Below are 27696 nucleotides of genomic sequence, written 5' to 3'. Positions count from 1 at the left end.
TGTATTAATAAAGTCATTTCTTGTTGTCTCTTAATAATGAGCTGTCAGATGGTTTGCTTTGATTAAAACAACAAACTTCCTGCTATGAAAGGACCCTGTTCCATGTGAGACTCACTGCTTCCTCTTAGATGGGATGTTCTGAATCTTCCTCTCTCACTAACCCAGCTTTGATGCACCTTGCATGGAGTTCGATCTTGAAATCTTTAACAATCATTCCCTCCAGTGCATGAATTGTGGCCTTGTCGTGAGCAAAAGTCTTCATCGTGTCCTGTTATAAAGAGATTATTATTTATCAAGACCAGATTTCTAGCCCCCATTGGAGCATCCTGTTTCTCTCCTCCTGGGGCTGCCCCTCGCAGCCCCAGGGCAGGACAAGGGGCTCCGCACCATATTGCCTTATGAATCTTCCTCAAGTACCCAATTATCCCGCTGCAGCAGCATGTCAGTGTCCTGACAGCTGGGGGCCGCGAGCAGGCGAGTGGGGCGGAGGTGAAAGACAGGCCCCAGCACCCCCATTCGTTCTTCACTGCATTTCCATTACCATGGGCAGGAGAAGAGGCACACACAATGAAAGGAGTTCATTAGGGATGTCACGGAGGTCAAAGACTGCTCGGAAGAAAAGGCCGAGGTGAAAATTAAAAAAAGAAAAGTGCCAGCAGAGTCCAGACAGGTGCTGGGGCTCTTCCTTTGGAAGAGCAAGCCCCCTCTCCCAGCCCTTGGAGCTACTGGCGGAGAGAGGGCACACTCAGGCTGATTTTAATTGAGATCAATTTCACAAGTACCATCTTCTGCAAAGTCCTTCAATTGATTGAAAGCCAAATGAAGCTTTTGTAAGTGGCGACAGGTTTTTCTGTTGTCTCCCCTCTTCCCCCTCTCCCTCCCCAGCATGAGGATTTTCTGAACTTTGGGAGGCTCTATGCTAAAGAAAACATCAGTTATTCTGGGCCAATCTCTGCACGTGTATTTAAGAATAATTATTACTTGAGCTGTACTTCTGCGAACCTAAACTGTGACCCCCCAATTATTTATCAGCAGCAAACATTTATTAGTGAATCAGAAGCACGAAAGGGCCTGGAATTCTACTTGTTGCCTGGGGAGTGGCCTCTCTAAAACCTCACTGATTCTACTGGAGGGCCCCAGGACCAACACTGTGTCACTGGCTGATTGAATCTTAAAAGGTGTTTACTACAAGTAGTTAAAATTTAGAGGACCGGGGCAGCCCCGGTGGCCCAGTGGTTTTATGCCGCCTTCAGCCCGGGGGCATGATCCTGGAGACCTGGGATCTAGTCCCATGTCGGGCTCCCCGCAGGGAGCCTGCTTCTCCCTCTGCCTGTGTCTCTGCCTCTCTCTGTGTCTCTCATGAATAAATAAATAAAATCTTTAAAAAAAAATTAGAGGATGGATGTGGGACCCACACTTACCCAAATGATTATAAAGATCACTTGTGTCATGATGTGAATGCCATTTATTAACCAGGAACATCTCATAGCTAGGTAGATAATAAGACCTCATTGTTGTTTATCTAACCTTATCTACAACTCCACGCTTGACAGACCCCTCGGTATTTAGTTTATTAAACTAAATAAATGTTGACTCCAATAACAGAAAAAGACCCCGAAACAAGAAAAACTCACAGTATAGGATATCCTATGGGTAGTGGTGAACGGTTCCTTGCATTGAGTTCACAATAATAAGACAATTTCTATTGAACTGCATCATAATTGGTTTCAAGCTATAGAACAAGAGTTATTTATTGTAACTGTTGTGTGTGGGGTTGAAATACAACATACTAAGGGAACCCATAGCTACTCTTAATCTAGAGAATTTCATGAACAATAAATGAACAGATATATTAGGTATGGCTCTAAAGTATGTAAAGTTCCTTTCTACAAAAGTACACTAAAATCCTCCTGTTTCAGTAAGTTATCCCCTTCAAATAGTTATTGCAAGAATCAAGTGACATAATGTGGAAAATCATGAAGTTTCATACGCGGCATGCAGTAGGAGGGGTATGGTATGTGTGTATTTGTGAGAAAATATATATATGTCCTATTTATATTTGAAGACAATAAATTCATTCCAATGAGGCTGCAATTGTTCAAATTGCAATTGTTCTGAATTCCCTCTGAATTATTTTCAGAGCCTTCAGGCACATTCTCTTCAGTAAGATTTATGTAGTACTTAATATCTGCAAAGAACAATCTCAGACAGACTAGAAAAACTTCCTGTGACAATGGCCTTGATTTCTGAGTAGCACTGTCATTCAGGAGTGAGCGCAATAAAAAAATCTCAAGCAAGCAATCCAAAATACATCATTTGAGGTCAAGACAGAGATATACTCTATCAGACGAGGCTATATAGTTGCTTGGGTAACTTCCTGCCTAAAGCCAACTCCAGAAGAGGAGTTGCAAGACTGAGAAATAATAGATTCAGCAGAGGAAACATGTAGCCTCCAGATGACTGCATTAAACCCAACACTTATTTGGCCATGTACACCCTGGAGGTTGTGAAATACAGATTTTTATTACTTTATAATGAAGCCTCATTCTTATAAGTGACAAATCTAGAGTCTCTCAGTAAATCTGAACAGCTGAAACAAATTAATAAATGGTTAGTATATATGTTTATAGGTTGGAGAAGAAGAAAGACTCTAGGAGTTAGTGATTGCATAAAAGCAAGAAATTGGAAAGAGTGGTTGAGTTCTGCTAGGGAAGACTGCACTGTGTCTCTTTTCATAGAAATTTGCAAGCTACAAGGAGTCCTAGAGAGTATCTGGAGTTCTTGACCAATTCTCTCACTTTCAGAGAAGAAGCAAAGTTCAGGGAAATTAACTGCTTTGTCTAACCACATAGACTGAAAAAGAAGAATTGAAAAATCAGATCAAAGTCTTATTCCACATTTCCACTATACTTTGTTGTTCTAGAAATGGAATTTAAAGAAGCCAAATTTTTTAAGAAAAATTTTATTAAATAGTTACACAAATTCATATGCCTTTTAACACTACCTTTGGAAATCTAATAGCAGTGTATGTCTTCGTCAGCAAGAAACCAATAATGTAACACTATAACCCATTGGGAGGGCCATTTCTAGAAAAGATCTCTGGACATCAAGAGATATCTAGACTTTGGCCTTTCTTATTCTACTCTTTACTCACCAGCATGGCTTCAGGAGTAATAGGACTTCTTGTGGACTACTTCCTACATAGGAGAGAATGTACTGAAAAGTCTGCTTATCCACTTATAAATTCTTTGTAATTTTATAAATTTATTATTGTCATTTGGATTGGATAGAAAAACACACTCTTACTCATCAATGGTCAAAAATTAGTTTCAAATTGTTCACACAAAAAGCTCAATAAGACTTTCTATGAAAAAAATATAAACAAATATTCCCTCCCATCACAAAGAACTATTTATAAATATGATAATTCATTTGCCTTTTTAATTTCTGTAGCTCAAATAAGTATAAGTCTGCATTAATTTACAAATAGCTAAATAAACAAAGTCTTTCATTAAAAGAGTCATAAATGTACCAAAAGAAATGTCACAGAGTAGAGTTTTATGCAGATAAGAGTTTACTTGGAGAGTTATGATTTAGATTTAAAAAGATAAGCAATCCTAATTTTTCTTTTTTCTTTTTTTTAAAGATTTATTTATTTATTAATGAGAGACACAGAGAGACACAGGCAGAGACACAGGCAGAGGGAGAAGCAGGTCCTCGCAAGAGCCTGATGTGGGACTCGATCCCAGATCCTAGGATCATGACCTGAGCTGAAGGCAGCCACCCAACCACTGAGCCACCCAGGCTTCTTAATCCTAATTTTTCTAATAATCAAATTATTTCACTTGTTACATATGAATATACTTATTTATATTTTAATATGTCTCCAATAATATTTTAATTGAAATGTACACCATACACATATTCTTCTATGGGATGAGAAAATTTTTAAACAGAGCAATGTTTTCTAAAAAAAAAAAAAAAGAAAGCTCCAACTTGCAGATCTCAGACAAAATATGACTATCAAAGAAATTGGATTTTCTTTCAAATCCCAACATTCCAGATACCACTTGACTTTTCAGAGTACCTTTTTAGGAGATGAAATAAATGTAAGGATCTTGGATTTAATCTTACAAGTATTGCACTATGAATTTGCCACATCCCACCTCACCGACAGTTGTATTTCAGAAGAAAATGAAATCATTCACCATATCTATTTCATAGAAAGTCTTGTAGCATCAGGAAATGGAAGTATTTTTTACAATAAATCATTGCTCTCCTAAAGCACCAAAATAGCTTCTCTCTTTCCAAAATTGCATTACTGCTACTTATAATATGTTACCATACAGAAATACTGGCAAAGACATGGGACTATCTAGGAAAATGATCCACTTTGCTTCCTTTTTTGAATCCACTGAATTTGATAAAAGAGAGAATTAACACATATAAGCATCTAATAGCTCCTATGCTTTATATACATTTTCCCATTTAGTTCCCTTACCTGCAAGAAAGGTATTATCACCATTTTACATATAAGGATACTGCTGCTCAAAGAGCTTAATTAGAGTCTCCCAAGGTAAGGAGCTGGTGTGTTGTGGAGCTATGTCTGAAGCCCATTCTGGGCTGACTCCATTTTAGTACTAAACTAATTTACAAAAACCTAATGGTAGAGTTTTTCTTTAGCTTTCAACAGTTTCCAAGCCAAACACCTTGCCTTTGAGACCTTGTTCTAGGCTTGCCCTCTCTTGTTCACTGCCTTTATGGTAGGCCTCTTTGATCCAGAGATGGATTCTGTTCTGCTCACCTTTCCTGCTGATCCTCATTTTACTAATTCTTTTAGGACTGTCGACAAATTCCACCCCATTGGATCCAAAGGCTAACCTAAGACATCAAACAAGAAGAGCATTACAAAAAAAGAGACTACTCTGAAGACTTCAAGAGAAATGTGCCCCTCCACTACACATGAATCAGAATAGAAAGAATCTCAAGTTGGCCAGGATGATACCTTGAGCAAGCAGAGCTTTTTAGTGCCTCACAAACTCCATCTAGTAGGCTTTTGACTAGGTTTCTCTTTAAAGAATGAAGCCAGAATTTCTACCTTTGGTGAAAGTAGATTAACTTGTTACAGACAAACTATCCCACTTGAAACATTGTGGAAAGCTGGACACATCCACACAAAGACACACACACACAATTTTTTAAGTAATGGGTAATTATCAAAACAGCAAAGACTTGAGGAATAACATCTCAGAGACTAAGGAAGCAAGGTTTTCCCCTCGAGGCATTTGATGAGGGACTGAGAAGCCCAGAGAACTTCTGCCAGTCTGAAAGAGTAGGACTAGCAGAAATTGGATTCTGAAGCTCACTGGATTCAGTCGGGAACTCCTCCCTAATACAAAATTCTACCTAAGAACAGATGAAGGAGAAACAGGTCAGTACTCACAGAGCTAAAGCCAAACTCCAGATCAACTCAATCTTCCTTTGGCTTAAAGTCACCTTTACCTATCTTAACTGCTATCTGAAATAAAAGTCCATTCTCCACATTATACTATACTATATTCGGCAATAAACAAAATAATATCAAAAATTAGGAGATAAAACTAAATGAAGAAAAAACAGAATTGGTTTTAAAACTGTGTATGCATCTGTACATATATTCATACATAAAGATGTCCTTTTTCCCAGAATTTATCTATAAATCCAATGCAAATGCAATTAAAACTCCAGTATGTTTATTTTTTATTAGATCAATAGGTTGATCCTAAAATCCACAGGGAATTTTTTTTTAAGATTTTATTTATTTATTCATGAGACAGAGAGAGAGAGAGAGAGAGAGAGAGAGAGAGGCAGAGACATAGGTTGAGGGAGAAACAGGCTCCATGCAGGGAGCCCAATGTGGGACTTGATTCCGGGACTCCAGTATCACGCCCTGGGCTGAAGGCAGGCATTCAACCACTGAGCCACCCACGCATCACAAATTCACAGGGAATTAAAGGGGCCCAAATAGCCAAAAATACTATGAAAAAAAGAGATACTGTACTGGGTACTAAGACTTCTTAAAAAGGTATAATAATTAAAAGTGTGTGGAATTGGTACAAGCATAAACAAATATGGACATAATAGACCAGAAAGATATTTGTGTTTATATGGGAATGTGATTTATTATAAAAGTGATATAGCACAGCAGTGAAGATAGGATGACCTCTAAAGTCTGGGTCAACTGGACCTTCATAGAGGGGAAAGTACATGTTGCCCTCTACCTTATCTCATTATAGAAATAATTCCATGTGATTATAACTTTAAATATGAAAGACATTGTAACAATACAGCTTTTAAAGATATATAAGAGAATACCTTTATGACCTTGGATTTGGCAAAGATGGCTTAAACACAGAATAAAAAGCACTAACCAGGGATCCCTGGGTGGCGCAGCGGTTTGGCGCCTGCCTTTGGCCCAGGGCGCAATCCTGGAGACCCAGGATCGAATCCCACGTCGGGCTCCCGGTGCATGGAGCCTGCTTCTCCTTCTGCCTATGTCTCTACCTCTCTCTCTCTCTCTCACTGTGTGCCTATCATGAATAAATAAAATAAAATAAAATAAATTTAAAAAATTTAAAAAAAAGCACTAACCATAAAGAAAACAGTTGATAAACCAGGGCACATTACATTGAAAAATGCCATAAAGTACTGAAGAGACAAATCACAGAAGGTATCTGAAATATATAACTAAAAAAGGTTAATTCCCAGAATAAATAAAGAATTCCTATATCTTCAGTAAGAAAAAAGACAAATTGCCATTTAAAAAAGGGCAAAAGAAAGGGGTAAACACTTTACAAAAGAGTATATCCATGCAACTAATAAATATAGTCCTCTTTTTCCATGGTTCTAGTATCTGTAATTTCACCAGTTACTCAACAACAACTTCAAATTTCAGTAATGACGGTTAATTAACTCTAATTGCATGAAATGAAAACTTTACTGGTAGCTCTTTAGCCAAGAGTCGTGGCTGTGAATAGTCATGAATCATGACCAATCACATCACTTCTTTCAAAGTCTGTTAGTGGCTGGTCACTATGAATGTGTTAGCTCTTTTGCACACAGACAGCAAAGCATGTAATTGTGTTGCTTCCTTGTAGCCCAGTTACAAATGTAGATAATGCTTCACAAAAAAATTAATAATCAAAGAGGGAATTGGTCAACTAGAGAAAGTACAGAAAAAAAGAAAAGTTATAGGAAAAAAGGAAGAGTGATCATACTGAAAATAAAACTAAAATTTAATGTAAATGGAGTTAAAGAAGAAATAACTGATCATGAGAATGTAGATATGACCACCATCTGAGAGACCTGAGATATGCAGCCAGAGGAACTCTGTGAAGGCAAATTTATCCACATAAATGAAGAAAGTGGTTGTGATGCAAAGGATTAAGATCTCCCAGAGGAAGTAAGTCCAGTAAAATACTTCATATTAAAGGACCTCTTAGGGATAGCTCACAACATTGGAAGCATGAGGGGTAAACTACTGGAAGCTGATCCAAACTGATAAAGGCATGTGATAAGTTGCCAAGGCAGAAAAGCTCTCTGTTCCGCATTGTAAACCAGACAGCGAGAAGGCAAGAACTGCACAAACTATTCTTATGCAGCTTTTTAGAAATAAAATGCCTTAGTTCTTATATTTTAATTACAATGAATGAAAGAAATTTTGGTTTTACAGGTTTTTTCATTCCCCTATGCATTTATAACCCACAATAAGAGAGGTTATTTTTTAATATGTTGACAAAAAATTAAGGTAACAAAGTTAAATGGTTATTTTCTCCATTGATCAATAATAGAGCTTTGCATAATTTTATCTTACACAATTATGTTTATAGTCCTGCAATACTGTGCAAAGCAAGAACTGCTCTGTTTAGGAAGAAGATTTTCCATTTTGTGAGTCATCTGGAAAATGAAAAGACTACTACATATGTACCAGAATGCTTAAACCAAAACAGGATAGTGATACTAAATGTTAGCCAGGATGCAAAGAAATTTGAATTCTTAGGCACTATGGATAATAGGGAAAACTGGTTCAAAACATTTAGAAAACCTTAGCAGCATCCACTATTACTGTGCGAATGTAAAAACTATTATTAATAGTAGTCCAGGGGTAGTTCTGAAGTGGCCTGGGAAACCCTGAAGGTCTTTAAAATGCTCTCAAGGAGCCCATGAAATCAACAATTTTAAAAATAATACTAAGACATTATGTGCCTTTTCCTCTGTTCTCACTTATACTAATCATATAGAAGACATAGCTAGAAAACTGTAGGCACCTTAGCATGAATCAAGCAGCACCATCAAATTGTAGGAGTTGTCATGGTATGGTCCTCTGTCATGCACTCACTTATGGTCAAGATAAGAATGAGAAAAGGGGTCGGGGGAAGAGGAGAGAGGTAAGGGAAGGGAAAAAAGGGAGAAGTAGGCAGAGGAAAAAGAGGAAATCAGCTTCACTTAAGAATGTCCTTTATAGGGATCCCTGGGTGGCGCAGCAGTTTAGCGCCTGCCTTTGGCCCAGGGCGCGATCCTGGAGACCCGGGATCGAATCCCACGTCGGGCTCCCGGTGCATGGAGCCTGCTTCTCCCTCTGCCTATGTCTCTGCCTATGTCTCTGCCTCTCTCTCTCTCTCTCTCTGTGTGACTATCATAAATAAATAAAAATTATATATAAAAAAAAAGAATGTCCTCTATAGGGATGCCTGGGGGGCTCGGCAGTTGAGCTCAGGGCGTGATCCCATGGTCCTGGGATCGAGTCTTGCACTGGGTTCCCTGCATGGAGCTTGCTTTTCCCTCTGCCTCTGCCTCTCTCTGTGTGTTTCTCGTGTATAAATAAAATCTTTTTTTTAAAGAATGTCCTTGATAAAGTAATAAATTAGCTTGTAATGCAGTTATGATTTTCAAATGAATATATAAAATGCATATTTTATTCATTTATTTGACAGAGAGAGAGAATACAAGTGGGGGTGGGGGAGAGAGAAGCAGGCTCCCCACTGAGCAGGGAAGCCAATGTGGGCTCGATTCCAGGATCCTGAGATCATGCTTTGAGCCGAAGGCAGACATTTAACTGACTGAGTCACCCAGGCACCCCATAAATACATATTTAAAATATTTTATTTGTTTTAATTTCTAATACAGCAATACCAATAGATAAAAGTGGCAGGGGAAAAACATCTTTAGAGTCCTCAATAATAATATTTTTTATCAGGAAAAAGGGTTCCTGAGACCAAAAACATTTGAGAGCCATTCAGGAAATAATGTCTCTGATTACTTTGCACCTATGTCATTTACATGTCAGTGAGCCCCTTTTTAAGGGTTTAAATCTTCTGAGGTAGTTAAAATATTACTTATTCAATCAATTTTGTTTATAACTTTTATTTATCTTGGTAGACTTCTTAAATGGCACCCAATGATAAAGTTCAGTCTAATTTCTGACTCATGATCAGAATTTCCCATTCCAAGTCAGACAAGGGTATTGGGGTGAGGTTACCTCCTTTCTAATTATTCAATGAATAAAAATAGGGCTTGAGGGCAAAAATAAGTGGAAGTTGTTACTTGTCATTCAAAAATAAGTATCTTCGGTCACCACAAACTGCATTGAAGAACTAAACCGTTCCACACCCCTGCTGCCCCAATATATTTTTCATTTAATCTCTACATGTAGCTTTAGAATAGAGGTTACTGCATAAAATGAGGTACATCCATATGAAAGTATGATTTAATAAAAACTTACTCAGTGTCTCAAAATATATGAACAACATGGGCATACCAAGTGTTAGGTCAACTCTAAGAACTGGTAAGAAAAACAGTACATAAAAAAGATTTTAAAATAAAAAGAACAGTAGGTAATTATCTGTCATTCTTAGCATCTAATTCAAAACCTATTTATTTTGAGTTATAATTTTATAAACTTAATATTAAGCCAGGCTCTAATTCTGATTTTTAAATATATATACCTTCATTAAAAATAGCTACATAGCATGGGCTTCCAGTGTTAATCTGGAAATGAGAGCAAAGTCCTCTTTACATACTGCTGACACAAGTGTGAGATGCAAATATGAGGCTTCTGGATTCTGCAAAGTGCTTGAGGAAGTGACTGGAGCTTAGGGGTAGCAAGAAGGTCTCTGGACCAATTCTGGACCAAGCAAAGCCCAGACAGTCTTTTAATTCTGGCTAAGATAGATTAACACGCATCACATTTACTCTCCCACTTGAAATAACTAAAGATTTGGACAAAATACATGAAACAATTTTCTAACACTAGACATTAAACAATGAAGGACATTGATCCCTGTGAGATGAGAAACAAATAAGATGAGCCCTACAACTATTGCAGCTCCATCTCTAGTAAGAATTTCCAGGCCATGATTCAAAGAGGGGAAACCCACACAGAGGATGATGACTCCCCTAAACTGAGGACACAGAGATGAGAGTTCACTGAGGCAAAGGCAGCTAGAGTTTGCATAAGGGCACAAGAGTATAAAGACTGTACAGGAAAAAATAAAAACTTGGGCAATTTGCAGTGTCCCCATGTACTCTTTAGCTGAGTACTGATCAATGCATGCATGTAATAAAACTACTTAAAGCCAAAAACAAAAAAATAAATAAACTCACAAAAGGATTAGATAGAACCTTCCTCGAGACTCAACATAGGACTGGGAATAGATCTATTCCCACTAGCCAGAGGAGTACACCTCATAATCCATGGGGCATTGCATTCAGTGCTCAGAAGAGTTTTGCCTAAGTGCTGGGGTAAAATTACCTCTAGAATACCCACTGATGAGGTCTACATTAACAATCTTAAAAGCTTAATTGCAAATCATACCAAAGCTCAAGATACTTATATCGTAAAAAAAAAAAAAGCAGCATATAAAGTAAAATGCAAAATGTCTGGCCTACAATAAAAAATTACTAGGCATTCAATGGAATATTACTCAGCTATTAGAAATGACAAATACCCACCATTTGCTTCAACGTGGATGGAACTGGAGGGTATTATGCTGAGTGAAGTAAGTCAGTCGGAGAAGGACAAACATTATATGTTCTCATTCATTTGGGGAATATAAATAATAGTGAAAGGGAATATAAGGGAAGGGAGAAGAAATGTGTGGGAAATATCAGAAAGGGAGACAGAACGTAAAGACTGCTAATTCTGGGAAACGAACTAGGGGTGGTAGAAGGGGAGGAGGGCGGGGGGTGGGAGTGAATGGGTGACGGGCACTGGGGGTTATTCTGTATGTTAGTAAATTGAACACCAATAAAAAATAAATTAAAAAGAAAAAAAAAACAAAGATGCAAGAAAATAGGGTCCATTGATGGATAAAATTAATCAAAATCAACACTGAAATGATACAGATGATAGGATAGTAGACAAAGACATTAAAAACAGTATACCTATATTTGATATTATCAGTAAGATAGGGGAGTGATTGAGCAGATTAAATAGAGACATGGAAGATATAAAAAACCAAAACCAAAACAAAACAAACATTTCATGATGAAAAGCATAGTGCCTTAGATGAAAAACACAATGGATATAATGAACAGATTAGTTATTACAAAGGAAGAATGAACTTAAAGACACAGCAATAGGAACTACACAAAATGAAACATAGAGATAAAACAGATTTTAAAAAGAAAAAGATAGAAGTGCATCAGTCAGCTACGTGGTAACTTTAAACAACCTAACTAAAAATGAATTTGTAGTTAAAAATCTTTCTACCAAAAATAAATTAATTAAATGCCATGCCCAAATGGCTTCACAGATATTTAATGAAAGAAGTGATACCTATTTTATATCCAGTCTTCCAGAGAGTTGAAGAGTTGGGAATACTTCCAAATTCATTTTGTAAGGCTATTATTACCCTGATGCTAAGACCATAAAAAATAATTACAGGAAAAGAAAAATACGAAACAATATCCTTCATGAACACAGATGCAAAAATCCTTAACTAAACTTTAGGTAACAAAATCCAATAAGATATAAAAATGATAATGCAGCATGACCAAGTAGGGTTTATCCCAGGAATGCAAGACTATTTTAACATTCAAATGTCATTCAACGTAATTCACCATATTAACAGACTAGAAAAACCATATGACCATCACAATAGATTCAGAAAAAGCATTTAACAAAATCCAGTAACTATTTTTGATTAAGAGTCTATACAAAGTGGGAATAGAAGGAAACTTCCTCGACCTGATAAAAGGCATCTACAAAAACCTCCAGCTAACATCTTAATGATGAAAGACTAAATGCTTCCCACCTAAGGTTAAGAAGAAACAATCTGCTCTCACCATATCTATTCAACATTATAATGGAGGTTCTAGCTGGTGCAATATGTAAAAGAAAAAAATAAGGCATCCAGATTGAAAAGAAGAAAGTATGACTATCATTGTTTGCAGACCTCATATTTCTCTGTGTGCAAAAGTTTACAGGATAATGACAAGTCTGCTAAAACTAATCTGTGAGTTTAGCAAGTTTGCGAAGTATAAGATCGATATATAAACATTAACTGGGCAGCCCAGGTGGCTCAGCAGTTTAGTGCTGTCTTCAGCCCAGGGCCTGATCCTGGAGACCTGGGATCGAGTCCCACGTCAGGCTCCCTGCATGGAGCCCTGCTTCTCCCTCTGCCTGTGTCTCTGTCTCTGTCTCTCAGTAATAAACAAAATCTTTAAAAAAAATAACTGTATTTCCATATATTAGCAATTATTGAACAGCTGGAAATTGAAACTAAGAATGCCATTTATGATAACATCAAAAAATGAAATTCTAGGTTTGGTTTGTGTCTGTCTTTTCTGTTGTCTTGTTTCTTACATTCCACATATGAGAAATAGATTCTTAACTATAGAGAACAAAATGATGCTTACCAGAATGGAGGTGGGTGGGGTGATGGTTAAATGGATGATGGGGATTAAGGAGTGGACTTGTATGATGAGCATCAGGTGTTATATGGAAATGCTGAATCACTATATTTTACACTCAAAATTAATAGTAGACTGCATGTTAACTAACAAATTTAAATAAATACTTTAAAAATTTTTTAAAGATGAAACTCTAAGAAATGAATCTTTAAAAAATGGGCAAGATATACTCAATTAAAATTGCAAAACATTGTTGAGAGGACTTGAAGAATGAAATAGAGAGATGGTTATGGAATGGAAGACTTAACAATATTGTTAAGATATCAATTCTCCCCAAATTGATCTGTGGCTTCTTTGAAATATCAATTAAAATTTATATGAAAATACAAATGACTAGAAAATCCAAAGCATCTTGAAAAAGCAGTTATACTACCCAATTTCAAGATTTATTATAAGTCTACATAGTCAGGGTACTATGGTATTATCATCAAGATAGACAAAATAATGGAACAGAATAGAGAGTTTGGAAATGGATCCAGAGTACATGGTCAACTGACTTTTGAAAAAGATTGAAGAGCAATTGCTTAGAGAAATCCAAAAAAACAGTGCAGAAACAATCACATATCCATATGCAAAAATAAAGTTTCACCTGTTTTATAAGACATTCTATTATTACTTTAAAATAAAATTTCATAGGGAAAATATCTATTTGAGGTTCAGCAAAGATTTCATGGGTATGACACCAAAAAGACAATCAACAATAACAAAATAAATTGGACTTCATCAAAATTAAGAACTCTTAAAGGCAATATGACAAGTCTACTGCTAACATATTGATGGTGAAAAGCTGAAAGATCAGGCATAAGACAAGGATGCCCACTTTGACCACTTTTATGCATAGAGTATTGGAAGTCCTAGCCAGAGCAATTGGGAAAGAAAAAGAAGTAAAAGTCACCCAAATTGGAGAGAAAGAAGTGAAACTATTCACTATTTGCAGATGACATAATACTATATATAGAAAACCCTAAAGAGTATCAAAAAAAACCTGTTAAAACTAATCAATGAATTTGGTAATGTTGCAAGATACAAAAATCAATACAGAAATCTGTTGAGTTTCCACACACTAAAAATGAACTAAGAGAAATTAAGTACACAATCCCACTTATAATTGCATCAAAAAGAATAAAATACCCAGAAATCAACTTAACAAAGAAAGTGTACTAAAAGTATAATACATTGAGGAAAGAAATTGAAGAATATACAAATAGAAAAATATTCCATGCTCATGGATTTGAAGAATATCAATAAATGTCCATACTACTCAAAGCAATCTGCAGCTTCTATGCAATCCCTATCAAAATTCCAATGGCATTTTTCACAGAACCAAAACAAAAAAATCTAATATTTGTATGGAACCACAAAAGATCCTAAATCATCAAAGCAATCTTGAGAAAGAACAAAGTTGGCGATATCACACTTCTTGATTTCAAACTATATTACAAAGCTGTAGTATAGTATTAAATACTGTAATACTGACATAAAAACACATAGATCAATGGAACATAACAGAACCCAGAAATAAACCCCACATATATACGATCATTAACTTATGACAAGGAGCCAAGAATATACCATGGGGAAAGAACAGTCTCTTCAATAAATGGTTTTGGGGAAACTGGACAGCCACATGCAAAAAGAAAAAAAAGAAGAAGAGAGGAGAAAAAAAAAGAAACTGGAACATTATCTTATACCATAAGCCAAAAATGAACTCAAAACCGACTAAAGACTTGAACATAAGACCTATAAAACTCCTAGAAGAAAACATAGGCAGTAAGCTCCTTCATATAGGTCTCAGGTGATCAATGTTTTTAAACTGACACCAAAAGTAAAAGCAACAAAAAAATTAACAAGTGGGATGACATCAAACTAAAAAGCTTCTGCACAGCTAAAGAAACCATCAAGAAAATAAAAAGGCAACCTACTGAATGGGCAAATCATATTGCAAACACTATATCTGATATGGGGTTAAAATTCAAAATATACAAAGAACTCAAACAACTCAATAATACAAATAACTACAACAAAAACAATCAGATTAAAAAATGAGCAGAAGGTCTAAATAGTCATTTTTCCAAAAAAGACATACAGATAGCCAAAAGGTATATGAAAATATGCTCAACATTACTAATAATCAGGGAAATGCAAATCAAAACCACAGTGAGGTATTACCTCACACCTGTTAAAATGGCTATTATCAAAAAGACAAGGAATTCCAAGTCTTGGCGACAACATGGAGAAAAGGAAGCTCTTGTGCACTACTGGTGGGAATATAAATTGACTGGTGCAGCCACTATGGAAACCAGTAAGGGAGATTCCTCAAAAAATTAAAATTAGAACTACCATATGTTTTAGTAATTACTTCTGAGTATTTATCCAAAGAAAACACTAACAAAAATAGACATACATGTCACCATGTTCATTGTAACATTATTTACAATAGTCAAGATATGGATATAATCTAAGCATCCATCAATGGATAAATGAATAAAAAATGGTGATACACACACACACACACACACACAGAGATATGGAGAGAGCTATGTCATTCAGCCATAAATAAGAATGAACTCTTGCCATTTGCAACAATATGAATGGATCTCAATATTACGCTAAGTGAAATGAGTCAGAGAAAAACAAATACCATATTATTTCTCTTATATGTTGGTTGGGAGGGTGAGGGGAACATACAGAAAACAGGTGAGTGGTTGCCAGGAGAGGTGAATGAGGTGTAAGAGAAATGGATGAAGAGGGTCAAAAGGTAGAAAAATATAAAATAATAATAATTTTATACATTGGTTATCTGTTGAAATGATAGTTCTTCAGGTATACGGGGTTAAATATTTTATTTTAAAATATTTATTAAAATAAAATATTCAAAACTATCCGAAGGGAGTGTAGGAAATATCTTTATGATCTTTCTTGGGAAAGATTTCCTAAACCGATACAAAAAGTACAAACTATGAAAGATTATGAAATTTTACTGTATGAGTATTGTAAAGGGTAAAACTAAGCTAGTTAAAAAAACAAATGACACATTGGAAGCATATATTTATAAGATATAAAATAAAGGATTAGCATCTTGAATATATGTAAAATAAATTTAAATGGATAAAAAGTTTAATGGGTCTAATAGAAAAATGAGTTGAGGATATTAACTGTCAATAAACAAATCAATCAATAAATAGATTTCTACTCAATTGTATAAAGAAAATGTAACTTCTTCATTTCACATAATTCACTTCATCCTCCCTACCAGCCTCCACCTTACTGGTCTGGGTGATTAGAGGGTGGGAATGGGGAATAGGGTTACTACAAACTTCCTGGATAAGTGAACCTCAGATATCTAATTCACCTTTAGATAATATACTCCTCAAACTCCCCCCACAAAAGACCCTGACCTTCAAAGGAAGAAAAAATATTATTTGATGCACTGTCCTTAAGAAGGCAAGAAATTCAGAAAGATTTCAGAAAGATTTTCAACATAAATTGAAATCTTCATTTAACCGACTGATCAAAGAAACCAGAATCCAGATCACTTGAGAATTCTCATTAAACAATGACCTCATCTGTAAAATGAGAAAGTTCCATCAGAAATTCATTCACTTATGTAGCAAAAACTTATTTAGTTCTGAATTTGTGCCAAATGCTGGGTTTTAGAAACATAGATATGAACAAAACTAAGTCCCTACATTCATGTCAGTAATAAGTCAGTAGGAGTTAAAAAAAAAAAAAAAAAAAAAGGAAAAAGAACCCTACTCTTAGAAACTCATTATGAGATTGAAAAGTTAGATCGGGTGGGGGCGGGAGAGTGCAAATCTTCCATCTGCTAAAGGATTTTAATTCACAATACATAAAGAACTCAAAACCCAATGACAGGAAAACAATCTAAGTTAAAAATGGACAAAATATTTCAACAGACTCCTCACCAAATAATAGATACCAATGTAAATATGTACACGAAAAGGTATTCAACATCATTATCCATTAGGGAAATACAAATTAAAAGTATAATGAGATTCCTCTACAAACCTATTTGAGTCTCTAAAAAGTCTGACAATATCAAGTGTTGGCTAGGATGTGAAACAACTAGAACTCTTACCCACTGCCAGGGGGAATATAAAATGACACAATTGTTTGGGAAAATAGTCCAGTAGTTTCTTTTTCTTTTTTTTTTTTCTTTTGGATTTATTTATGTATTTATTTATTTATTTGAGGTGAAGAGGGGCAGAGGGGGAAGGAGAAGGACAAGCCAACTCCACACTGAGGATGGAGCCCTACACAGGACTTTATCTCAAAGCCCTGAGATCATGACCTGAGCCAAAACTAAGAGTCAGATGCTTAACCAACTGAGCCACCCAGGCACCCTAATCCAGCAGTTTTTTATGAAGCTGTCCATACCTTTTTCATTTGATCCACCCATTCTACCGCTAGAGCCTCTGATCTTACAAATATGTGTGCATAAGTGTCACAGAAGCTTTATTTGCAATAACCAAACAATGCAAATGCCCATCAACAGATGAACAGATAAGTAAATTTCATTTATATAGCCATATAATTGTGGTTTAGATATAGCCATACAATAGTATAATATTCACCAATAAAAAGCAATGAACTATTGATACATGCAATAACAAACATTTAGTAATGATGGATATGGTCATTATCTGGATGTTGGTGATAGTTTCATGGGTCAAAATAAACATATGTCAAAATAAACAATTGAAAAAAACGAGTCAAAACAAGAAATAGATTTTAAAAAATAACTTTAAAAAAAGATCTTTTTTCTTAACGATTTTTATTTATTTGAGGCAAGGGAAGAGCAGCCTCGGCACAGAGCCTGACATAGGGCTCAATCCCACAACCCTGAGATCATGATCTGAGCCAAAATTGAGAGTCAGACACTTAACAGACTGAACTACCCAGGCACCTCTAGATTCTTAATTATAAAGAACAATTAGATAGTTACCAAAGGGGATGTTGGGGGGGGGGGGCGGCAGGTAAAACAGGTGATGGGGATTAAGGTGTACACTTGTGTACACTTGTGATGAGCACCAGGTGATATATGGAACTGTTAAATAACTAAACTGTACACCTGAAACTAATATAATTCTATGCGTAAACAACTGGAATTAAAATTAAAACTTAAAAATAAATAAATGCAAACAAACTACAGTGAATACAAATAAATTATTGTACACTTTAAACATGGGCAGTTTATTATATGTCAAGTCCACTTCTATAAGGTCTTAAAAGGCTCAGCCACCGGTGTGAAGAGTCCCCTTCCATAAACTTCCATTTCTCAAACTGCTCTTTTATGGCTTCTTTCTTCCTGTCAGAATGTCTTTTTATCTTTCAGTGTTTGAATTTGAATAAAATTGTTAATAAGGGCAAAGAACAGGTACACATTAGGTCTGGGGTCTCTCTGTCCACTAGAAAAGAGAGCTTTGATAGGCTTTAAAAAAAAAAAAAAGCAAAAATATAAACCTCAAAAAAGGAAGAAAATCATCCTGATTTATTACTCATGTTACAGCGAGCGATCTGGCAAGAAACAAAACTAGCAGTTAATCTGCCAAGCAGAAAAAATGCAATCCCTTTGTTGGTTGTTATGAAGCATTCGGCTGTTTTATGGTGGGAGTCTATCAAATTCAATACATTTTACATGATTGCAAATTCCTTAAAATATGAAGATGCTGTAACGGCGTAACAATGAGGGACTGAGATACTTTGCAATAACAAATTTTGTTATTCTTTGTAAAATCTACCATTTTATTTTTAACAGTAATGACACAAATTGCTATCAGTGTTACTTTAATATAAATGAATATGCGAGCTTTAATGTGCATATGAAAAGATAAGAATTGCCTTCTTTCAGAAGTGTAAGTCAGGCATGTAAGGTAAGGAAAGAAGACAATCTTCTGGATAAAATGCATCTATAAATATCTATGATAATTGACGATAAATTACACATTCTCCTGCCCCTACCTCTACCCGTCAGTGCTACGCCCTTACCAAAGATGTAGGATGAGAACAGATTGTACCATTCTTTATCTTTTCTGCATAAGCTCTGTTAAATGCAACCCTAAATGGAGCAGCTATTTTCAGGTGTAATATAAGATGCCACTTGGGACATGCCAAGAGTGTTTCAATTATCAGGAAGTAGCCTCGTCTGGAAGTGGCTTACTCGCTCACTTTTTGGTTGGACCTATAAGGTGACCATTTATAACACCCCTTACCAGCTATGACTGAGCCATCCACAGCGCCCCTGCCCTCTGCAGGGCTTATGTCCCCATGGCCTCACCCGCAGGTCTCTGCTTTTTTCCAAGCTGTGCTCTGTCACCGGACACCCTTCCTGCCTCCTCGATGACGTCATCCTGACCCAGAACTCTTCTGCTGCTCATCCCATCCCATCTGTGCCACTGTGAGCACTCCACCCACTCTGGGTCTTTCAATCTCAGTCTCTGTGTTACACACTAACCACTGAAACCATTTTTCCTTCTGGTTTCTTACATTAACTGTGACTTCATTTCTCTCAAGCTCAAAACCTCATCCTCCAAATTTTCCTGGTGCAGCTCTTCTTTCTTCAAAACCCCGGCCAGGAGGGTCCTCCTCTCCTGCTGCCTTGTGCCTCAGTGCTGCTTCCAACCATCGCTCCCAGATCACCCACTGCTCCTCCGTGGACATTCAGGGCACCTGTGGCACCATTCTCTCCCCTTCCTCCACCTTATTCACAAACTTCATTTCTCAACCATCATTCTCAGAGCCTGACTGCCTCACCATCTGGGAAAATCACTCCTCCATCACCTGCACCTTCTAGGGTCGCCTAGCCTGATCTCACACAGGAAAGGCCAGGGTCACACTCTGAGATCACTCTGCTCGGGGATTCTAAAGTAACTGCTGCTAATCACCACCGTTGACTGTCCACTGTCCCTTCACGTCCCTGCCACTTTCTGCTGCTAAACCTGAGCACAGATTCAGGGTTGTTAATACGATCTATGATCACAATCAGCAAAATGAAGATATCCAGCTCTCTGGACTGAAAGGTTGACATCGTTGGCAGCTTTGAAGATCTGGCTTATAAGCTGAAGTCATAAAAATCATGAAAACAGCCCCTGTCCTTAAGAAAGAAAATCCTCCTTTTGATTTAGCAAAGCAAGTCCATCTATATGCTAATTTGAATTTTTATCAGGCCCTTCGCCATCTGGCTCCAACTTCCTTCATTTCCTACTCCCACTCCTTCCCCCTCAATCCCTCATCCCTTCCTACTCCCGGAGCCTTGCCCCTCCAGACACCCCCAGGTGGCTTCCCTCCCAAGGCATGTTGCGCCTGTGTTCATGGTCCTCTCTCTACCAGAAGGCTGGATCTCCTCTGGAAATTTCTCTCTCCACTTTCATCAAATTTAAATGTTACTTTTTCTTTGAATCTTTCCCAAGCTCTCAGGATTTTTTATTCCTAATAAACTATTTATTGAGTGCCTGAACCATGTCAAGCACATTCTAAGATTCGGAGATTCATCCTGGAATTACCTTCTGCTGAAAAGAAACCGATAATTAAAAAAATATATTAATACATGTTACAAACCAGGCTAGAAGAATGAGTGCTGAGAGAAGGGGAAAAGCAATAAAACAGAGTAGTTTGAGATGCCCCCACCGAGTGGGTGACCTTTGGGCAAAAATCCAAAGGGTCTGAGAAGTAAACTTGCAGCTGAAGGACAGCAAGATCACTGTTTGCAGCTAACATTTTGATGTGCAAAGTCGGATTATGAATTCTGTGAGGATAGAGATTAGTTTTTACAGATGTTTATGCCTCTAGTTTCCAGAATGGTTCCTGGCCATCTTGTAAGGGTTGAAAATGATGTTGGAATTGAAATTGCTACCTACAGCATACTCTACTTCTCCCTGTCTGGGTACATTTCACATTTTCAGGTGACTTTTCTCAGAAGTAACATTACAAATAGGCAACTGAGTGAAAGACGACAAACTTTAATTACCATGAAAGCAACACACCCCATGCTTTCAGCACTTGTTGTAAAATAAACAGTGCAAAGGTAGAACTGTCTTTCATTTGATATATTGAACCTTAAAGCTAAATTCTTGGCCTTCACCACCATATTTACAAGTGTCTAATAAAATGTAAAGGAAATTGATTTCTTTTGCATGGCATTTCATTAATGTCAATGACCAAAAGTTTCACGCACTACATTATCCTTAATGTACAGTGATTCACAGCAGTACTACATTACTGGAAAAGTCACTGTCGGTGTAGTCTGAATGGATTCTGGAGGTAACAGTTTTCCCCTTTTATAAAAATATCCTAAGTTCTATGTTTCAATGATATGGCTAAGCCAATAAATGGCTACAATACTGATCAAATGCAGCAAATTAAAATGAGAACTTAGTGTGACATAGGTCATGTGTGAGTCTCCAGAAGAAGCTAGTGACCAGCTGACAACCATTCCACAAGGGAAACCCTCGTGGAATGAATTAAAGTGACTCACAGAAAAGCACAAAAGCTTATTGCTACTGAGATGACATCATTGAAGAGTAAAACTATCTCTAGAATATCTGTGTCAATTACATTGTTGGGGAAGCAGTCACGTTTTACAGTGTGAATGTGTATTAAGCACTCACTCAACAAGATGACCTCAACAGTGAGGCAGAGGGAACACATGCAGGATGGGTCTTTTGCATTCCAGAACTTTTGGTTATAATTCCAAAGGAAGCTCATGAACATAGACTGGAACCTTGCTTTCATTATAATTAAAGCTTTTAGTCCCCTTGTTACCATGACAGATTACCCATAAAACCTAAGAGAAAAAGAATGTTTTATGTATGATTCCTATATTACTCTCTGAATGTAATTGTTTTTGCATAAACATTATGGTTTTTATGTCTTTGAGGGTTTTTGTCACAGTGATGGGAAATACATAAGGTTCTTTCTACAAGCCAATCAATTAGTAGTGGCTGGCCAGATCACTCTACTGAGAAGAATGTACACCAAATCTACTATCAGCAGGCAAGACTGCTGTGATCAATTATTAATGTCTGCCTCGGGCTAGAGTTAATGTTATAACATATGCTATTCTTGTTTTCAAAGGATGATAATACATTATTGCATGAAGCACACATGGTGATAGGGAGAATCTAGCTTGAGACCTGAAAAGAAGGATGAACCAGCAGGAAGAGAGTAGGCAATTGTTTTATCCAGCTGTCCTTCCTCACTTGCAGACTCTCCTTTTGATACAGTCTCGTGTTTATGTTTTTGCCTGTTTGTTTGAATAAGGCAGGTAATTCCTTTACAAAGTACAAACTAGCTACTACCTCTCAGGACATGAAACAGTGAGAGAATGACACTGTATCTGTTGAGGTTCCATTAAGACAGCAGAGTCTATTCTAAATATTTCACGCAGGAAGAGATTTTACGCAAGGTTCTAAGAGAGTTCAACAATGTTAGACAGTCATGGGCATAGGGTATGGAGTTGCTCTGTGCCATCCCAAAACCCAAGTTAGAAGAAGTTGGGGATGTAGATGTAGAGATCATCCATCAGATGTTTAATGAGGAAACCCTGATATGAGCGTGTGCTAGATGTATGCCACTAATATTGGCTTTCAGGTTGGTGCTCAGAAGGGTGAAAGGTGGGTGGAAAGATCTGAACTTTAAGCCTAAGATGGAACTGATGGGCTGCAGGTGGATCCTGGCTCTGCATGACAGCCCCAGGCTCATATTGTGCTACAACGGGCAGACTGGATGTCAGCTGCAATCCTCCAGCCCCTAATTTGCTCTACCTCCATTATCCAGGAAAAGCTTAGATGGTCTTATATTTCCTACCAAAGTCTGTTCAAGGACCTCTGGGGCTATGTAGTACTTAAGCAATGACTATCACAACCACTATCCCTCTTTTCCCTCCTACCCAAAGAGGACAGAAAAGAGTAGTTTGCAGTTTACATTTACAGCACAACATTCTATCATTAGTGCACTCATTGAATAATTATGATTAAACACGAATTTAAACTACGGTTAACCTTTCCTAATAATTATAGAGCTTAAAGTGACCTTGTACAATATAACCATTTTTATTCATTGTCCAGATACTTGAAGACCCCATGATGTTTTTTTCTTTTTCTGGAAAATTGACCTCCATTTTCTTTTAAAATCCCTTTCCTGCATAGATCAAAGTCTCCATTTCCTTTCCATCTTTCATTCATGTTGCTCTTGCTGAGTGTCCTAGATTCAGGTGAGCTTCACTGCAATCCCATCATTGAGAGCTTGATATTTAAGACTTTTTTTCTTTTAATATTGTTTTCCCTGTAGATTTCTAAATAATCAACATTTAAGATATTTCTATAAGAGTCTGGACAAGATAAGAATAACCAGGATTATGGTTCCTATTTAACATTCTGGGAGTTCTACCCAATGATAATGAGTGGCAAAACCTTGTGTATCATAGGAAGAGAAGAAGCAAAGTTTTACTCAGTTTAAAAAATCTGAGACAAAAATCAAATCATGGTATACTATTTGGCCCAGTAATAAAAATGTTAAATACTTCTGATAGTGTAAATAGTGGCTATTGGTTTGAAAAAAACAAATTGTGATGTATGTTATTTGAGAGGAATTGAGGGAGCAAAGGAGAGGAGTTTGAAAAGTGAATTTTCATCCAGAAAATCTACAGAAGCTGATATATTGAAAAAGATCAGTATAATCAGGACATTTAGAAATACAAAGAAAAATGCCAGGAAAAGAATATCAAAAATTGCTTAAAGTAGTAGCTTCTGGGGACAACAGATGAAGTTAAAGGGCTATGATAAAGAGACTGACTTTTTTCATTATCAGCCCTTCAATATTATTTACTATGGATTTATTTAACTATGCACCTATATATCTTGGGTAAAAATAAGTCACGATTATCCATACAATGAAATAGTATGTATGCAGTTGCTCCAAAGAATAGGGTACACGCCTATATGCTAACATGAAAAATAATCTAACATATAGTAAATGAAAAAATATTCATGTTGCAGACTTTTTAAAAGGGACGGAGAAGCATTTTCTCTTCATACATTTTACTGAAATTTTTACTACGACATGTATTATTTTGTAATTAAAAAATAAGAACTTCTTAATCCAAGAAAATCCACTGAACATCTGCTGAAATCAGTGAAAGTGTCTAGAACAAGGTAAACAAAGACAGTAGCTTTCCTATGTGTCTCTAACAATCATTAGAACATGTAATGTGAAAATGTCCCACTCACAATGGTGACAAAAAACATAAAATACTAGCAACAAGACTGATAACAAATGTACATAAGCTATAACATTTTATAGAAAGTTACAAATGAAAACATGTTAGTGGAGAGGTTAACCATGTTCCTGGTTGGAAAATTCAATATTGCATACCCATAAGCTCTCCTAAAATTAGTTTATAGATTCAATGCATACTGCAACAAAAACCCCAATAGATTTTCTATGGAACTTGTCCAGCTGATTCTAAAATCCATCTGGAAGAGTAAATGTGCAAAATTAGCTAAGAAAATTCTGAAAAAGAAAAACAAAAAGGGCCTTGCTTTGCTAGATATCAAACACATTATAAATTTCCAGTAATTTTTAAAAATGTGGCATAAGAGCAGGAATGAACAAGATGATGAATGGAAATGGGGAAAAGATAAGCAAGCAATTCACACTTGCGCAGGCTGAAGGACACATGAAAAGAGGCTAAATTTCTCTGATCATAGGAGAAATAACAATTAAGCAACGAGCTACTTGTTGCCCAATTTGTTGGAAATGTTAAGAAAAAAAATAATACTGAAATCTGGAAGATACATGGGGAAACTATGTCCCCATATGCTATTGTTGTGAGGAACTTGTTGCAGCCATTCTGGGGGCAATTTGGAAATCTAAATATTCAATATGCTTAAACCTTGACTCAGAAATTCTATTTCTAGAACTCGGTCATGAAGTTATATTCATGCATGTGCAAAAGAATATACATGTACGGTAATATCTATTGACAAAAAATCCTGGAAATCATCTAAATGTTAATTGTTACGTTAAAGATTATGAATTTTGTAGCCATAAAAATAATGAGGCAAAAGCTTGTGTATCATATGGGCAGATAACCCAAGGGATACTTGATACTGAGAGCAGGAAAAGCAAATTGCAGAACATTATGGATAGCAAGATACAAGTAATTTATAATCTATAAATGTACATATGTACACAGGAAATGGTTTGCAAAAACATACATCCAATGTTTAACAAAAATTCCCTCTGAAAAGGAGAATGAGATTGGCATAGGACAGAGACAAATTCACATTTTACTTCACATAGTCTAGTATAAGACTGAATTTTTTTTTTCCTTAGGGCAGAAATGTTTGCATCCATTTGTAATTAAATACATTTTCAGAGTACAATATTAAAAGTATTGTAAGCCAATATACCAAAGGAAAAAAGCCTATGTCAAGTATATGTTTATCATTTCCTGTGTAAGTTGAAATTTTATCAACTGGACTTATTTTTTTTAATATTTTATTTATTTATTCATGAGAGACACACAGAGAGAGGCAGAGACATAAGCAGAGGGAGAAGCGGGTAGGTTCCCCATAGGGAGCCTGATTCGGAACTCCATCCCAGGACTCCGGGATCATGCCCTGAGGGGAAGGCAGATGCTCAACCACTGAGCCACCCAGGCGTCCCACCTGGACTTTTTTGTAAGAAAGAAAAATTACAAGTAGTACGGAATTGGAAAATTAAATGTTCAATTTTCAATTTAATCATTACATTTTGGTTTTTCTTTTTTCCCACTATGATATTTAAAGTTTGTATGGAAAAGAATAGGGAGAGAGAAGAAATAAGGAAAATATGAGCAATTCCACAAGATGTGCAAAAAGCCCAATTGTATTCTTACTGCATAAAGTGCCCAGTTGCCTCTCCCCACCTGAGAGTGGTGGAAAACAGTGGCCTTGAAAGCAGCCTTTGGGTTGTCATAATACAGACAGATGGGAATTTGAGCCTGTGTAGGTCCTAGTGCATGGAAAGCACCTACAGCCTCCCTTGCGCATGCATGTGCAGAGACATGCATACACCCATGCACGCACACACGTGTGTACACACAGACACTCACACACAGTTGCACGTGACAAGACGCAGACGAGACCAAACCACCCTCTGCTCTTTTTCTTAGCCCCTTTTTGGATTTTGCCATAAAGATGTTCCAAACCAGGCTTTGCCACTACATCTTCCCCTATTACATGCCAATGCCTTTTTGTAAAACTGCAAATCGCCATCCAAATTGTTAGATGTGATTATTTCCAGTTTCTGCAAATTACTTTTTAATGCCTTTCTTCCTTTCTCTAATCAACCCCTTGCCATAAAAATAAATAAATGTTAGGAATTTAAATTAGACAACCACCAGCACCCCTTACCTAATGCTTCATATGTGAGAAACCCCGCACAATACACTGTGGAAAAACACAAGCTGAGTAAGACACAGGCCTCACTCTCTAAAAGCCCTCATGATGTCACAGAGAGGACAGCTATGTCAACAACCACTTTACTATCAGGCTGCATCCCATAAAGGCTTTAATAACAGGGCAGCTCATAGGGAGGAGGGTGATTTCTAACCAGATGCGCTCCAGAAGGCTTCATGTGGAAAATGACATGTCATCTAGGCCTTGAAAAAAAAAAAATGGGGGAGCAGGATATTCCAAGAAGGATCCATGTGACAAAAGGCTTAAGGGTGAGCACTGTCACTAATGTGGTGGTGAAGCTTGATGTGGAGGGAAAGGAAAGGGGAAAGGAGGCACACAGAACTGGGAATCATTCCTAAAAAGAAAGCTGGAGCACAAGTTCTCAACAACATCCCAGTAAACGTCTCCTCTTATTTGAGGATTCTCTGTGGGGGTTTTTTGTTTGTTGTTTTTTCTGGTTTGAGATTTATTTCTTGCTTATGAAAGCCAGATAAAATGAGGATCTCACTATATTTGCTAAATTGGCCATTTTGAATTTAAAAAATTAAAACTTAAAAAAAAAAAAAAAAAAAAAAAGCTTTGCTATTCCCAAATCACTTCTTTTGTAATGTGATCACAAAAAAGAAAGGTGATTCCCACTTCAGACACAGAGGGAGAGTGTGGCTGGTTGGGGCTACCAGGGGAGACATTACAGTCCTCCTTGGGTTTCTAATGCAGCTTGGGCCACAGGGGAGAGGAAGCCAGGGCCCAGAGCTTTCAACAGCCAACGGGAAAGCAGAAATGGGCATATGCCCTATTCTTATGGGCTGACTATGGATAAAGTCATCTGGGGACTCTCTGGAGAGCTTTTTTATTTAATGTCCTATTCTCCAAGTCCACATAGGCATCCCATTGAGCTGGTACAAACCTGTCCCATACAATTCCTTGTTTTAAGGCTGAGGAAGGCAAATTTATTGAATCACGTGTAATGAAAGTAAAAATTAAAAATGCACACTTTGAGAAACTAATAAGATATTAAACAGAGGAAAAAGACCATCCTTTCACAGTCTCTGCTTAAATAAGCACCCTAGGAGGGCAAAAACACACAGAGAAGTGCAAAAATAGTTTAACTGTTAATTTCTGAGATTTCCACAGGAAATGCTATCTTACAGGATTCTCAAAAGAATTATTTTCACACTAGAGATACCTCCTTCATTGAAAGATAGTATCACATCAAGGACTGTCTCGGCAAAAATTATGTTAGTTGACCTTTCAGGGACCAGCAGCTGTAGAAATGGTTTCTGTG

The 27696-nt window shown here is 36.8% G+C and overlaps 1 long non-coding RNA gene across 2 annotated transcripts; it reads right to left on the bottom strand.

Annotated features, from left to right (window-relative positions):
* On the bottom strand, positions 1–26424 carry LOC111095675. Of its 2 annotated transcripts, none has more exons than XR_005353070.1 (2): positions 26367–26424; positions 1–268 (listed from the first exon to the last, which is right to left on the bottom strand). It is a non-coding gene; the product is annotated as an uncharacterized LOC111095675 (long non-coding RNA). The 2 variants fall into 2 exon arrangements; XR_005353069.1 differs by lacking the exon at positions 26367–26424 and adding an exon at positions 6411–6471.
* Between the last annotated feature and the right edge of the window lie 1272 nt (positions 26425–27696).

This window comes from Canis lupus, chromosome 1 (genome assembly GCF_011100685.1).
Source record: "Canis lupus familiaris isolate Mischka breed German Shepherd chromosome 1, alternate assembly UU_Cfam_GSD_1.0, whole genome shotgun sequence".
Taxonomy (NCBI): Eukaryota; Metazoa; Chordata; class Mammalia; order Carnivora; family Canidae; genus Canis; species Canis lupus.
Note: the sequence above shows the minus strand (reverse complement) of the source record. Positions and strands in the feature narration are given on the sequence as shown.